This window comes from Crocuta crocuta, unplaced genomic scaffold, assembly GCF_008692635.1.
Source record: "Crocuta crocuta isolate KB4526 unplaced genomic scaffold, BGI_CrCroc_1.0 scaffold48, whole genome shotgun sequence".
Taxonomy (NCBI): Eukaryota; Metazoa; Chordata; class Mammalia; order Carnivora; family Hyaenidae; genus Crocuta; species Crocuta crocuta.
In genome coordinates this window covers 13,365,999-13,380,382 of record NW_027533089.1, presented here as the reverse complement: position 1 = coordinate 13,380,382, position 14,384 = coordinate 13,365,999, and the positions used below count along the sequence as shown (strand labels likewise).

General features: G+C 36.0%; 1 protein-coding gene across 2 annotated transcripts in view; it reads left to right on the top strand.

Moving 5' to 3' along the window:
- Positions 1-14,384, top strand: part of PKN2 (protein kinase N2) — a 138,243-nt gene that overhangs the window by 26,626 nt on the left and 97,233 nt on the right. Inside the window, exon 1 of one of the 2 annotated variants that reach the window (XM_077746093.1) lies at positions 1,167-1,274. The exons of the other annotated variant lie outside the window; for it this stretch is intronic. The gene's annotated coding sequence lies outside the window, so the exon portion shown is untranslated. Of the gene's footprint in view, positions 1-1,166; positions 1,275-14,384 lie in introns of those variants that run through there. 2 annotated transcript variants of the gene reach the window in all.

Genomic DNA, 14,384 nt, shown 5'->3' with positions numbered 1-14,384 from the left:
GCCATGCATGCATGTGCGCGCTCTCTCAAAAATAAATAAGCTTAGGGGTGCCTGGGTGGCTCAGTCAATTGAGCATCCATCAGATCGTGATCTCATGGCTGGTGAGTTCAAGCTCCGTGTTGGGCTCTGTGCTGACAGCCTGGAGCCTGCTTCGGATTCTGCCTCTCTCTCTCTCTGCCCCTCCCCTGCTCACATTCTGTCTCTCTCCCTCAAAAATAAATAAACATTAAAATAAATTTTTAAAAATAATAAATAAACTTAGAGACTCATGGGTGGCTCATTCGGTTAAACATTTGATTTCAGCTTGGGTAATGATCTCACAGTTTGTCAGTTGGAGCTCCAGTGAGTATGGAGTAGGACTTCCCCGCTTATCCCTCCCTCCCTCCCTCCCTCTCTGTCTCTCTGTCTCTTTCTCTCTCTGGCCCTTGTGGGATTCTCTCTCCTTTCTTTTCACTTTGCTCACTTGTGCTTGCTCTCTCTCTCTCTCTCTCTCTCTCTAATAAATAAATAAACTTAAAAAAAATTATTTCTGTTTTACACATATATTTTAGTGATGTTTTAAGAGCTTAAAATCACATTTTTCAAGGTATAGGACTATAGTTTTTAAATGTTACTAAAGGAGATATACTGTGAACTTAGATCTTGACACATAGTAATACTTAATAAATTTTTGCTGAATGAAATAATTTTTAAAAGCAAACCTGTATGCCAAGGTATAGGACAGAAGATAGAGTATCTATATGCCAAAAGCTGAGTTATCATTAGTATCTGATCAGGCTGCTGTTGGTTACTCCCACCCATTCCCATATATGTTTTTGTAGTACCTCATAGAATATGACCTTTGTAGGAGAAATGTTCTTACAATTACAGTTATATCTATGATATAGTTATTTTATGGTGATATTATATTCTGCTATAAAATTTGTGAAGAGAATTAAGGACACCATATTCTCAGTTGTTAAGAATGTAATGTGTAGGATTCCTTCAGATGGGTAGTAATCAGAGTTTGTTACAAATTTTTTAAAACACCATATTAACATAATATAGCATGAAATGTAAAGTTTATAAAATTTTTTTAAATGTTTTATTTATTTTGAGAGAGAGACAGATAGAATATGAGGAAGGAAGGGGCAGAGACAGAGGAAGACACAGAATTTGAAGCAGTCTTCAGGCTCTGAGCTGTCATCATAGAGCCCAACACGGGGCTCAAACCCATGAACTGTGAAACCATGACCTGAGCCAAAGTCAGAGGCTTAACAGACTGAGCCATCCAGGTACCCTCTAATGTAAAGTATTTTAAATGTGTGTGTGTGTTTTTTTTTTTTTTTACATTTATTTCTAGGAGAGAGAGACACAGCGTGAGCAGGGGAGAGTCAGAGAGAGAGGGAGTCACAGACTGAAACAGGCTCCAGGCTCTGAGCTGGCAGTCAGCACAGAGCCCGATGTGGGGCTCGAACCCACGAACCGCAAGATCATGACCTAAGCGAAAGTTGGACGCTTAACCGACTAAGCCACCCAGGCGCCCCTGTAAAGTATTTTAAATTAAGGTTAAGTCAGGATCCACTTAAGACACCAACATGGGCAGATTTCACTTGACCCTTAATATATTTGTGCCATCTTAATTGTTTTATACTGATATATTAATATTTGTGGATGCCACATTTAATAATATGAGAAAAAATGAATGAGATGTTAGTAAGAATTTAATTGAATAATAGTTGAGATTTTATTTTTAGGAATTCTAAAAGGAACTTATATATAATTTTGGGCATTAATTTAAATGTACTTAATATTTCTTACAAATTGAAATATACCCAATAACATGGCATTTCAACTTGAAACTTCTTTGTTTTAATTATTATTGAAATATAATTGACATACAGTGTTACATTTCAGGTGTACAACATTGGTTTAATTCTGTACATTACTCCGTGTTCACCATGATTAAGTGTAGTTACCATCTGTCACAACTTCATTACAGTATTAGTATTTCCTATGCTGTAGTTTTCATCTCCATGATTTATTTATTTTGTAAGTGGAAGTTTTTATCTCTTAACTCCTTTATCTATTTCACCCATCCTCCAACCACCTCCTCTCTAGCAATCACCAGTATCCTCTCTGTATTTAAGACCCTGCTTGTTTGTTTGTTTGTTCAGTTGTTTTTTAGATTTTACATATAAGTGAGATCATATACCATTTGCCTTTCTCTGCCTGACTTATTTCAATTTGGCATACTACTATCTAAGTCCATTTATGTTGTCACAAATGGCAAGATCTCATTTTTTTTATGGCTGAGTAATTTGTTGTGTGTGTGTGTTTATATGTGTGTCTAAAACACTTTTATCCATTTGTCTATTGAGGAACACTTGGTTGTTTCCATATCTTGGCTGTTTGTAAGTAACACTGTAATAAACATAGGGATGCATGTATGTTTTGATTGTTTATTGTTTTCTTTAGGTAAATGCCCAGTAGTGGAATTTCTGGGTCAGATGGTATTTCTATTTTAATTTTTTGAGGAACCTCCATATTATTTTCCACAGTGGTTGCACCAATTTACTGAATATTCTTAACATGTTTTCAAGAAAATGCATTCTCAGAGTAGAACAGTTTTAAGAGGTTGAGAGGCCATTTATTTGTACCTGTAGTGTTGAAATTCCAGACAAAGGATGATCCTACATTAGATGGCCTTCTGGGACTTCTACAGATTTCTGTAACTACTTCCACAATAATGAAATCCAGTGCCTTTACTATTAGGTAGTTCTTTCTTCTTCTTTATTTTTTTTGGTGTTATTCCTTTGTTTTGTTAAAAAAAATAATATAGGCCATAAGTAAAGATGTATAGAGAATAATAAAACACTGTTATATTCACTCAGCTAAAGAAATAAAGATTACCAATGCAGTTGAATGAGGATACCTGTCTAGCATTTCTTCCCCTCACAAACCCCTCCTACCCCAGCTACTATAATACATCTAGTATTTATCATTTCTACACCAGAAATTATTTCTTGATGAAATCTCTAGCTCTGAGATTAACTCTTATGGTAATTCTAAATATTTTTCCTTATGTCATCAGTGGACATGAAAATCACTATGAAGGACAGTGACAAGGTTGTACTTAGTTTCACATACCACATTTCTATCAAATTGCCCATGTAACCCTTTGTCACTCACTAATTTTTGACTTGTTTCAACCAAGTCACTTGGCTCATTTATTATTTCTATTTGTAAATAGCTGTTAACTTATCTTGCCTTTAACTGGTTTTACTTCCACAGGGATGTTCTGTTGTATTATTTATAGTTGATTGTTGCTTTCCCTACCTCTCAACTCTGAGTAACTGAGTAACTGATAACTTGCTTCCTATTTCTTCAACCTAATGAGAGTCCCAAGTTTGATTTCTTCCTTCCTCTTTTTCTCCCTACCTCTCTCCCTGTCTTTCCATATATTCATTTGTCTGTTTATAATCTAGTTTAGTTCCCTTCTTTGTATACTTTCAGACAACAACAAAAGCATCTCTGGACTTTTCCTTTGTAATTGCTTCTCTTAGTTTCTCTTTATTTAAGCTTCCCAATTCTTATTATGCTTGAAATAGATGTTATTATGGTATCTATTTTGTTTGTGCTTTAATATTTTAAGAATATTCAACACTTTAGTACCTTATAGGTCTGTGATATCAGATGTTCTCAATTAGACATGACACATAAAAAATTAATTTTGGTCCTGTCTTTTCTCCACTTTGATATTTTTTGGCTCTACTTAGTGATAATGGTAATAATGTTGGTCCTCTTGGTAATTGAATAGATGATAAATGCCATATATAGTGATGAAGATTTTGATACTTTACTGACTTAATCTCTTTAGTCCTTTGAAACAAAACCATGTTTTATTAATTGTTCTAGTATTCTTGTAGTTTTCATTATTTTATTAATGTCTTTGCTTTCTGTCACAGTTCTCTGCCTCTGCCTGAGTCACTTCCCTGCCTGTCTGCCTCTGTCTTATTGTGATCTTCACAACCAGATTTTCCAAAATGCCCTGTGTGGTGATAAAGCCTCTATTGAGAAATATTGGCTAGGGGAAATGAATTAGTTCACATTTGGAGAGGAAAGAAAAATACAATGTATAAGTAGCCCTTAATTTTTTTTCACTCTTTGTTTTTATGAGTTTTAGTTAAAGTATAATGATCACTAATAGGTATATGAGATTATTCTTCTTATTTCTTATATTGTGAGGACCATGAACACGATACAGAGCTTGTATGTATTATCTCTTAGGAAGTTTAGGAATGGAGGAGATTCCGAATGAAGAAGATCCCCTGCTTGATCTTCAGAGGGGTGCAAACAAACAGAATCTAGGCAGTGAGGAAGATCAGTTTCTCTGGTCTTCCAGAGCCCTGCTTGTTATAATTTCTGAAGTTACTTATATTTTTAACATGGTTAATTTTGTATAAAGGAAGTTAATTTTGCATTCCAGGAAGTTAATTAATCAGGGTCTTATTTTATGCCTTTTTGTGAATGTGGTATATTTCCTAAAAAAAAGGTATTTGTTACATGTTAGGCTCTTAAGAAATAACTGATTGCTAGATGGTAACTGGTTGACAAAAGGCTTGGCCTAAGTGGGTTCTGAACTTTGGGTGCTTGGATGGACTTAACGATCTGTGAACCCCCTGAAACTTCCTCCCACTCTGTGTTTGTGTATGTGTGTTGCACATATGGAAGATTCTGAGAGTCCACTGTTTTCAGCAAGATCCCAGAGATTTGTAACCTGTGCCCTCACCCTCACCCACCTCCACATAAAAAAGTTTAAGAACCACTACTAGGGGAAAATTAATAAAATTGATCAGTAGAATGGTGATTAGATGTTCCTAGAATTACTGGTAGCTCTAATACCTGTCACTTGATACAGGCCCTCTGGTTTAGAATGCAGACAAGATAAAGTTATTTCTATTTTAAGCATATAAGGGTCTAAGAACTTGGAATGTGAAGATAAAATAACAGGAAAATCAAGTAGTCATTAAAAAGACAGTTACTAACAAAATTTATATTTTACTCACTGTAAAATTTTCTTTTCTGCTTAAATATGCTTGTGACTTAATACAAAAGAACAATTGTAACTGAAAGCCCTTTCAGTATTATAAAATGTGAGGATTACTTTGATTTCTGACTGTAGCTGTTTGTATTCCATCCTTTTTTTTCTTTTTGCCTGAAACTTTTTATATAACTAGCATTTCTTTTTATAAGGAAAGGGGTAGAATTTTGGATTTGGATATGGAGCATTGTTAATCTAGTTATGGAACAGCACATTCTTTGTTTTTGTTTTTTTTTTTCCCAATCCTTAAAAATATTTATTGATTAGCTAGGATGTGGCAGAGATGATGCTGGGGACACAGCCATGAACAGATACTTCACCTCCTCTTAGAGTTTATCTTTTTGTGAAGCCTGAAAGACAAAGCTACGATAAGTAAGGATGTGATAGGAAACAGGAATGGGTACTGTGGATCACCTCACAGGAGCACTTGGGCAATGATTGTAAATAGTGTTGTGTTTTTAACTTTGGTGTCTCCATGGTCATTGTGAGTCCACAGAACTATGATTGATTTTTTTTGAAGTGTGACTAATTTTTGAATGTTCTTGTAAACTGTAATATTGCTGAACTATTTTATTGTAGAAGTTTCTGGTAAATTTCTTGGGATTTTTTTTTTTTCACGTAGATGACCATTTTATCTGCTAGTAGGGACATTTTGCTTCATCCTTTGCAATCTGCATGCCCTTTATTGTCTTACTGAAGTGGTTAGAATGCCCAGTACTGTGCTAAATAACATTGCTGAAAGCATATGTCCTTATCCTGATCCTGATCTTAGGGGAAAGCATTTAGTCTTTAACAATTATATATGCTGCTTATAAGTATTTGTAGAATCTCTCTTTCAAGTTTAGGAAGTTCTCCTCTATTCCGTATTAATGCCTGTTGAATTTTGTCGTATGCTTTTTCTGCATCAGCTGGTATGATTATGTGACTTTTCATCTTTATTCTTTTGACATGGGTATTATATTGATGGAATTTTGAGTATTGAACAAGTCTTCCATACAAGAATAAACCCTACTGGGTTATAATGTTTAATTTTCTTCATTGCTCGATTCAATTTGCCTTTTTTTTTTTTTTTGAGGATTTTTTTACATCTAAATTTATGGGAGAATTTTCTGTAAAAGATTGTCTAATGGTTATAAGATTTTTTAGGTTACGTATTTCATATTGGGTGAGTTTTGGTGGTTTGTCCTTTTCAAGGAGTTGGTTAATTTCATATAAGTTGTTGCTTCACGTGTGTAGATTTGATTTTAGTGTTTTCTTGTTTTTAAATGGCTGTAATACTTAGTTACATTTGCTGTTTTATTCCAGATATCGTACATTGTGTCTTTTTGTTCTTTATTAGTCTTGCTGGAGGTTTATCAATTTTATTGATCTTTTCAATTAACTTTCATTTCATTGATTTTTTTTTCCCTGTTATTTTTAATATCATTGGTTCCTGCTCTTGTTTTTTACTGCTTTCTTCTTTAACTTGCTTTTGGTATATTTTGTTCTCTTTATTTCTTGAGGTGCCAGTTTGGCTACATCGCACACATTTTGTTACATTATGTTTTTATTTTTTTTCAGTTCAGTGTATTTTAAAATTTTCTGTGGAGACTTGTCTTTTGAACTATAGATTACTTAGAAACGCATTTTTAGTTTCTAAGTGTTTCAAAATTTTCTTTGTATTGACTAGCTTGATTCTTTTATGGTTGGTGAATATGCTTTTTATGTTTAAATTCCTTTAAATTTAAACCAATTATGTTTAAATTCCTTTAAATTTATTTAAGTTTTTTTGTTGGTTTTTTTTTTAACTTTTTTTAATGTTTATTTATTTTGAGAGATAAAAAGAGTGAACAGAGGAGGGGCAGAGAGAGAGGAGAGTGAGAGAATTCCAAGCAGGTTCTATGCTGTCAGTGCAGAGCCCAGTGGAGGGCTCGAATTCATGAACCATGAGATTACAACCTGAGCCAAAATCAACAGTCAGATGCTCAGTTGGCACCCAGGTGCCTCTGTTTAGGTTTGTTTTATGACCCAGTTTCTGTTCTATCGTGGTGAATATTCTATGAGCACTTGAAAAGAATATAAGTATTTTGTTCTTGTTAGATGGGGTAGTCTGTAAATGTTAATTAATTCTTTTTGATGGTGGTGTTTATTTCTGTCTTCTTGCTGGTTTTCAATCTTGTAGTTCTGTTTTGCTGAGAGAGGAGGGTTGAAGTCCTCAATTATAATTGTATAATTTTCTGTTTTTCCTCTGGGTTCTATCAGCTTTTGTTTCTTGTCTTTTAAAGCTCTGTTGTTTCCACATTTAACATTACTATGTCTTATTGATGGATAGATTAATCATTTTGTAATGACTGTCTTCTGCCCTGATAATTTTCTTTGCTTTGAAGTCTGCTTCTCCTGGTGTTAATATAGCCACTTTTGCTCTTATAATATAGCCACTTTTGCTCTTATTTTTGATTAATGTTTATATGGCACATTCTTTTCATTCTCTATACTTATGCCATGATTTTAAAAGCTAGGGTTTTACAAATAGCCTGTATAGCTAAGTTATCCTTTTTAATCCATTATGCCAATCTCTGTTTGAAATTTTGTGTTTAGATCATTTACACTTACAGTAATTACTGACATATGTAAGAGCCTAAGTCTGCTAGGTCACTATGAGTTTTCTGTTTGTTCCTTCTGTTTCTTCCTCCTCTGTTTCCCTTTTGTTGCCTACATGTGGGCTACCTGAACATTTTTTAGAACCCATTTTTATTTATACTATATTTGAGCATATCACCAGTTTTTCTTTGAAGTAATACCTTTGTAATACCTTTGGGTAATAGCTTTGGGCATTACAGTGTGCATGTGTAACTTTATTTTAGATACCATTGGTATTGGTATTTTACAACTTTGAGTGAAATGTAGAAATCGTACTTCTACTTAAGTCCCTTTACCCATTTTAAAGTTAAAATTGTCTTCTTTACATTGAGCACATCAGATGATCATAAAAATTCATGAGGAGAATGATACTCTCTTACATTTAGCCCTATTTTTATTCATTTTGTTTTTCTTAAGTTACAAACCTCTTGTAGTTATCAATTTCTTCTAATTTGAGAACTACTTTTAGCCATTCTTTATGATTAAGACTGTTGCTGACAATTTTTCTTAGTTTTCTTTGTCTGAGAATGTCTTTGTTTCCCTTTAATTCCTCATGGATATTTTCACTGGGTATAGAATTTGAGGTTGACAGTTCTTTCAGCATTTGAAATATTAATACTGCTTTCTTCTGGCTTCTATGGTTTCTGTTAAGAAATGTATTTCTCTCTAGCTGCTTTCAAAAAAGGTTCTTTGTCTTTTAGGTAGTTTTCTTTGTTCTTTGTCTACTTAGGTAGTTTTCCTAAGTTTGGTTTGATATATCTTGGCTTTCTTTCGGTGTCCATAGGGTTGTCCTTTCTGGGATTTGCTCAGTTTCTTGAATCTGTAAATTTATGCCTTTTGGCAAATTTTGGAAGTTAGCCGTTTTTTCCCTAATTTTTTTCAGACACATACTCTTTCTCTTCTCCTTTTGGGACTCAGGAACACAAACGTTAGATTTTTGTGCTTTATTTATTTTTTCAATCTATTTGCTTTCTGTTGTTCAGATTGGTTAAGTTCTATTCATCTTACTTCATCTATTTACTATCTTATTTTCAATCCAGTATTGAGCCCATCCAGTGAGCTTTTATTTAAAAAAAATTTTTTTAACGTTTATTCATTTTTGAGAGACAGAGAGTGAGTGGGGCAGGGGCAGAGAGAGAGAGAGAGAGAGAGAGAGAGAGAGGGAGACACAGAATCTGAAGCAGGTTCCAGGCCCTGAGCTGTCAGCACAGAGCCCAGTGCAGGGCTCGAGTTCAGAAACCATGAGATCATGAACTGGGCTGAAGTTGGACACTTAACTGACTGACCCACCTAGGCACCCCAAGTGAGCTTTTTATTTTAATTGCTTTTTAATTTTATGATTTCCTTTATTCTTTTTTCTATCTTCTATTATTTGCTGAGGTTTTTCATTCTTTTTTTCTTTCTTTTTTTTTCAATTTTTCAATTATTTCAGTTGTTAAAGCATTTCTAATGATGATTTCTTTAAAATCCTGTAATTTAATTTCAACATCTGATTTATCTTAGTTTGGATTTATGTTAGTTTGGACATATATTGACTCTTGACATTCAGTCTTGTCGTTTTCCTGGTCCTTGGGTGAGTGATTGTTTGTTTTTTGTTTGTTTGTTTTATTGTTATTCTGGACATTTTGACTATTATGTTGAGTCCCTGTATCTAAATCTTCTATTTTATCAAGTGCTTACTCTATTTAGGTTTAGCACACAGATCCTGGCCTACTTTTGTGGGCTGTAGTTCCAATGATAATTTACTTTCCAAAACACAGTATTATTCTGGTCTGCTTTGTGTACTACTTGAAACCTATTCCAAAAGTTGGGTTTTTATGGTATAGTTTGTTTCTCAAACCCTTTTGCATATGAATTCTGGTCAGCTTGATGTGTGGATTGGTTCTGCCAAGTTCTGGTTCTGTGCAGGACTTCTTAGGCAGGTTTAATGAATTCTTTTCTCCAGCTCTCCCCTCCAAGGTCATCTGTCTTTTGCTCCATTCTCTTCTTGAGGTAGTGAGGAGGACTGTCTATCCCTGTTAGGTACGAGTAGAATTGACTTGGTCCCCACTTGGTCTTCATTGTCAGCACACCATTGGAGGAGGCAGTTGCTGTCTCAGACTACCTGCTGCTGCTCAATGAGGGGCAAAAGCCCAGAATCCCTATCATTGTATGATGACACGATACAAGTGGGAGATGGGAGTTTCACCTTGTTTTATCTTCTACTACTGGATGTGGAAGCAGGTCTCTGCTGAGGAAAGGGAGCATCATCCTGATTTGCCTACTCTTGTTGAGTTAGAGTACATATTCTGTGTTTAGTCTCTACTTGGGCTGCCTTGTCAGGGAAGGAAAGCTACATACCAAGCTACCTCAGGGTCTGGGAAAGGAGACCACACTCCCTACCTGGTCTCTGTTGATGCTTCCCCCTTGATAGGGAGGCGGAGCACCGTTCTGGACTCTGGTACTGTCAAAGAGCAGAAGTTTAGTATACTCACTTCAGCTTTACTGGCACCATACTGACGAGGAATGAGAGTACTGCCTCAGGGTACTTGGCATCATCCACTCTACCCTGGACTATCTGCTGCTACCAGTTAAGTCCAGGATCCACCAGATGGTGCTTGGCTGGAATAGGGTTGTGTTGTCAAAAAGGTTTCAGTCCTGGGGCTCCTGGGTAGCTCAGTCAGTTAAGTGTCTGACTTCGGCTCAGGTCATGGGCTCATGGCTCGTGAATTCTACCTCACGTCGGGCTCAGTGCTGACACCTCAGAGCCTGGAGCCTGCTTCCAATGTCTCCCTCTCTCTCTGCCCCTCCCCCACTTGCATGCACGTGTGCCTGTGCGAGCTCTCTCTCTCTCTCTCTCTCTCAAAAGTAAATAAATGTTTTTAAAAATTAAGAACAAAAGTTTCTGCCCTGCTGAGCTGTTCCCTTTCACCATTCTTCTATTAGAGAGAGAGCAGACTCTTCTTGACTTTTTATTTTTAAATTATTCTGAGAGAGACAGCATGAGCAGAGGAGGGGCAGAGAGAGAGGGAGAGAGAATCCCAAGTAGGGTCTGTACTGGTCAGCACAGTGCTCAGTGCAGGGCTCAATCCCACGAACCATGAGATCATGATCTGAGCTGAAGTCAAGAGTTTGATGCTTAAACTGAGCCACCCCACCCCCCCACCACCTTTTTTTTTTTTTAACTTTGGCTTTGTAGGTTCTTGTCTCGCACCCAGAGTGGATAAGTCTGTGTTAAAAATAAAATGTAGAGAATTTACCTCAAAACTTGAAGTTTCTAACTGGTTTGCCTTTTTTTCACCTCTTAGAATCTTAGGATTGTCTGCTGTTTTACTTCTAGAGTGATTATAGTTAGTTCTCAGGCAGGAGTAGAAAGAAATGAGCCTATTCGATCTTGTCCAAAACCAGAAATTTGATAGGTCTGAAGGGGCATTTCTTTCTTTTACCTTATCTGGATAACTCATAATCATCTCTTGGGTCTCAGAATAAAATTTACTTCCTCAGAGAGTCTTAGGTTTTCCTCAGTGTTTTAATCAAATTATAGGTGGGGTTTTCATTGTTCTATCTTCTTTTTTCATTGCAGTTACCACAATTTTTAATTGTGGTTTCCTTGTTGAATGTGGGTCTTTTCTCTAGGTATAAGCTCCTTGATTGTAAGGATCCTGTCTTTTTTTAAGAAAAAATACTTACTGCGATGCCTACATGGTTCAGTTGGTTAAGTGTCCGACTTTGACTCAGGTCATGATCTTGCAGTCTGTAGGTTTGAACCCTGCATCAATCTCTGTGCTGACAGCTCAGAGCCTGGAGCCTGCTTGGGTTTCTGTTATTTCCCTTTCTCTCTGCCCCACCTCTGCTCACGCTGTCTATCTGTCTCTATCGCTCTCTCTCAAAAATGAAAAAACACTAAAAAATGAAAAGACAAGAATAAGAAAAAGCACTTATCATTTTTAGAACAGTTTTAAATTTATAGAAAAACTGAGAAGACAATAGGAAGCTCTGCATACCCCAGACTCGTTTCCCTGTTTTTAACATCATACATAAATATGGTACATTTGTTATAATTAATGAATCTTATTAGGAATTAAAGTCCATACTTTACTCTTATTTCCTTAGTTCTCATTTTTTCTGCTCCAGCATCCCATCCTGGATGCCACATTACATTTGGTTGCCACTTCTCCTTAGGCTCTCTGTGGCTGTTTAGGTTCTTAGACTTTCCTTTTTTCTTTTTCTTTCTTTTTAAAATGATCTCAACAGTTTTGAGGAGTACCAGTCAGGTATTTTATAGATGCTCCTCTATTAGAATATGGTGTTTTTCATTATTTGACCAGTGTTGTGGGTTTTTGAAAGGTTAATTACAGTGTTAAAGTGCCAGTTTACATAATATCAACATGACTTACCACTCTTGTGATGTGTTGACCTTGATTACCCAGCTGAGGTAGTGTTTGTCAAGTTTCTCCTGACTCTGAAGTTACATTTTTTCCCCTTCTCCTTTTCATACTGTAATCTTTGGAAGGAAGTCACTCTGCACAGCTGACATAAGGAGTAAGGGGGTTAGGCTCCTCTTCTTTGATGGCTGTGTGTGTGTGTGTGTGTGTGTGTGTGTGTGTGTATGTGTGTGTGTATAAAAATTATGTTGAATTCTTATATACAGGCGGTTTCTCACCTCTACCATTAATTGGTTATTTATTTATACCAGCATTGACTCATAGATATTTATTTTATACTTTGGATTGTAATCCAATACTGCCTTATTTTGTTGCTAAAATTTTGGCCAGTGGGGGTTCTTCAAGCTGGCTTTTGTGTCCCTTTGAGATACCCTCATCAATGTGACATCTTTTGTTTTGTTTTGAGCACTTCTTTACTATCTTGCACGACAAGATGCTCCAGGCTCATTTTGAATCTTTCCTACTCCTAGAATCAGCCATTTCTCAGAGGAGTCCTGTTTCTTTTATTGGAAACTAGTATTAGAAACCAAGATATGGGTACTAGGTATATCATTAAGGGGTAAGGTAATGATTATAAAGTATCATTTAGGAGGTGGGAGATCTGAGAAAGAAATGCAGCCTGTTATAAGAGAATCCAGGTGTATTGCACATGCACATGAAACAAGCTCACTAAAAGGAGTGGTGGGAAAACGTGCTAATCTAGGTAACGTTGAAAATGAAAGAATCTGCAATACTAAAAGCAAAAGGAAGTGCATGTAAGCACTGTACTGTAGTTGAGACAGTTATTTCCCATAGGGATATGGGTTAACAATTCTGATCCTGCTATACATGTATGCTAGAACTGAATAATTAAAGTGGATGGCTAGTAGTAGGAGCTAGGTTTCTTAATGGAAGAGAATTTACAGATGAGCAAGGGAAGGAGGCTAGAGTAAGGCATATAGGTTATGAATTAGAGTTGGAGGGGTCATTATAGTTATAATACAACATAGATACCTTTTTCTCCCCCCACCACTGTGTATCCAGTATCCAGCACAACATCTAGCATACATAATAGATAATAAATATTTGTGGGATGAATGAATCAGTCATGTCTGGCCAGCATATGGAACACTGTGGTTTAGCTTAGTCAGATGTCCATCCTTACATCATTAAACCATGGCCAGGGATTATGGGATCACATAAAACATCGACAATGTCTCTAGAATCACATGGTTTGAGTGAGATAAGAAACATTTCCCAGAAGCTCAAGGGAGAAGAGTATGCAAAATAAGACCAAAAATGACTAATGGCATCCTTTGGAACAGAGGTAGAAATCTGGCCCATTAGGTTCAGTTTCGTGGCATAAAATGAGGTTATTTTAAGTATGTACACATACACTTACAAGGAATATCAGTCTTAATGTTGAAAACATATAGATTTGGAATTGCAGTTGTCATTATTAAATTAGATAAAACTTCATATTTTAGATAAAACTTCATATTTCAAAGCAAGAAGCTAGATGTATTATTTATGAGTCTGATTTGTGATAAGAGAAATCTTAAGTCAAACTAACTCAAGCAAAAGAGGAATTGGTTAGCGCTGTGACTAAAAAGTTTAGGGGTATGGGAGTATGTTTAAGCATGATTAGATTTAGACACTCAGCCTGTGTCCTCTGTGATTTGTTTTTCTCTTTAATTCTCATCTTTAATTTTTCTGGGTTAGCTTTGTTTTCTGCTGGCTATGATAAGAAAAGCTCTTCTTGGAGTTGGCTGATGAGATCACCAAGGCTCAGGCCGCCTGGCCTGGTAGCAACATGCTCTTTGAGAAGATCATTCACAAGGAGATCCCAGCCAAAATCATTTTCGAGGATGACCAGTGTCTTCCTTTCTGTGACATTTCCCCTGAAGCAGCAACACATTTTCTGGTGATACCCAAGAAACCTATATTTCAGATTTCTGTAGCAGAAGATGATAATGAAAGTCTTCTTGGACATTTAATGATTGTTGACAAGAAATGTGCTGCTCATCTGGGCCTGAAGAAAGATATCGAATGGTGAATGAAGGTTCGGATGAGGAACAGACAGTCTATCATGATGAATTGGCCTCCCCGTTAAGCATGTTTTAGGGATAATTTTCCCTTCTCTAGGCAATGATCAATATTTGCAAGTTCCAGTATGTTAAACAGTATACTTATTTTTGCCTGTGTATGGAGAGATTTAGGAAATAATTTTTAGAACCGATGCATTATGATAAAAGATAGTGTTGCATGATTTACAGTTA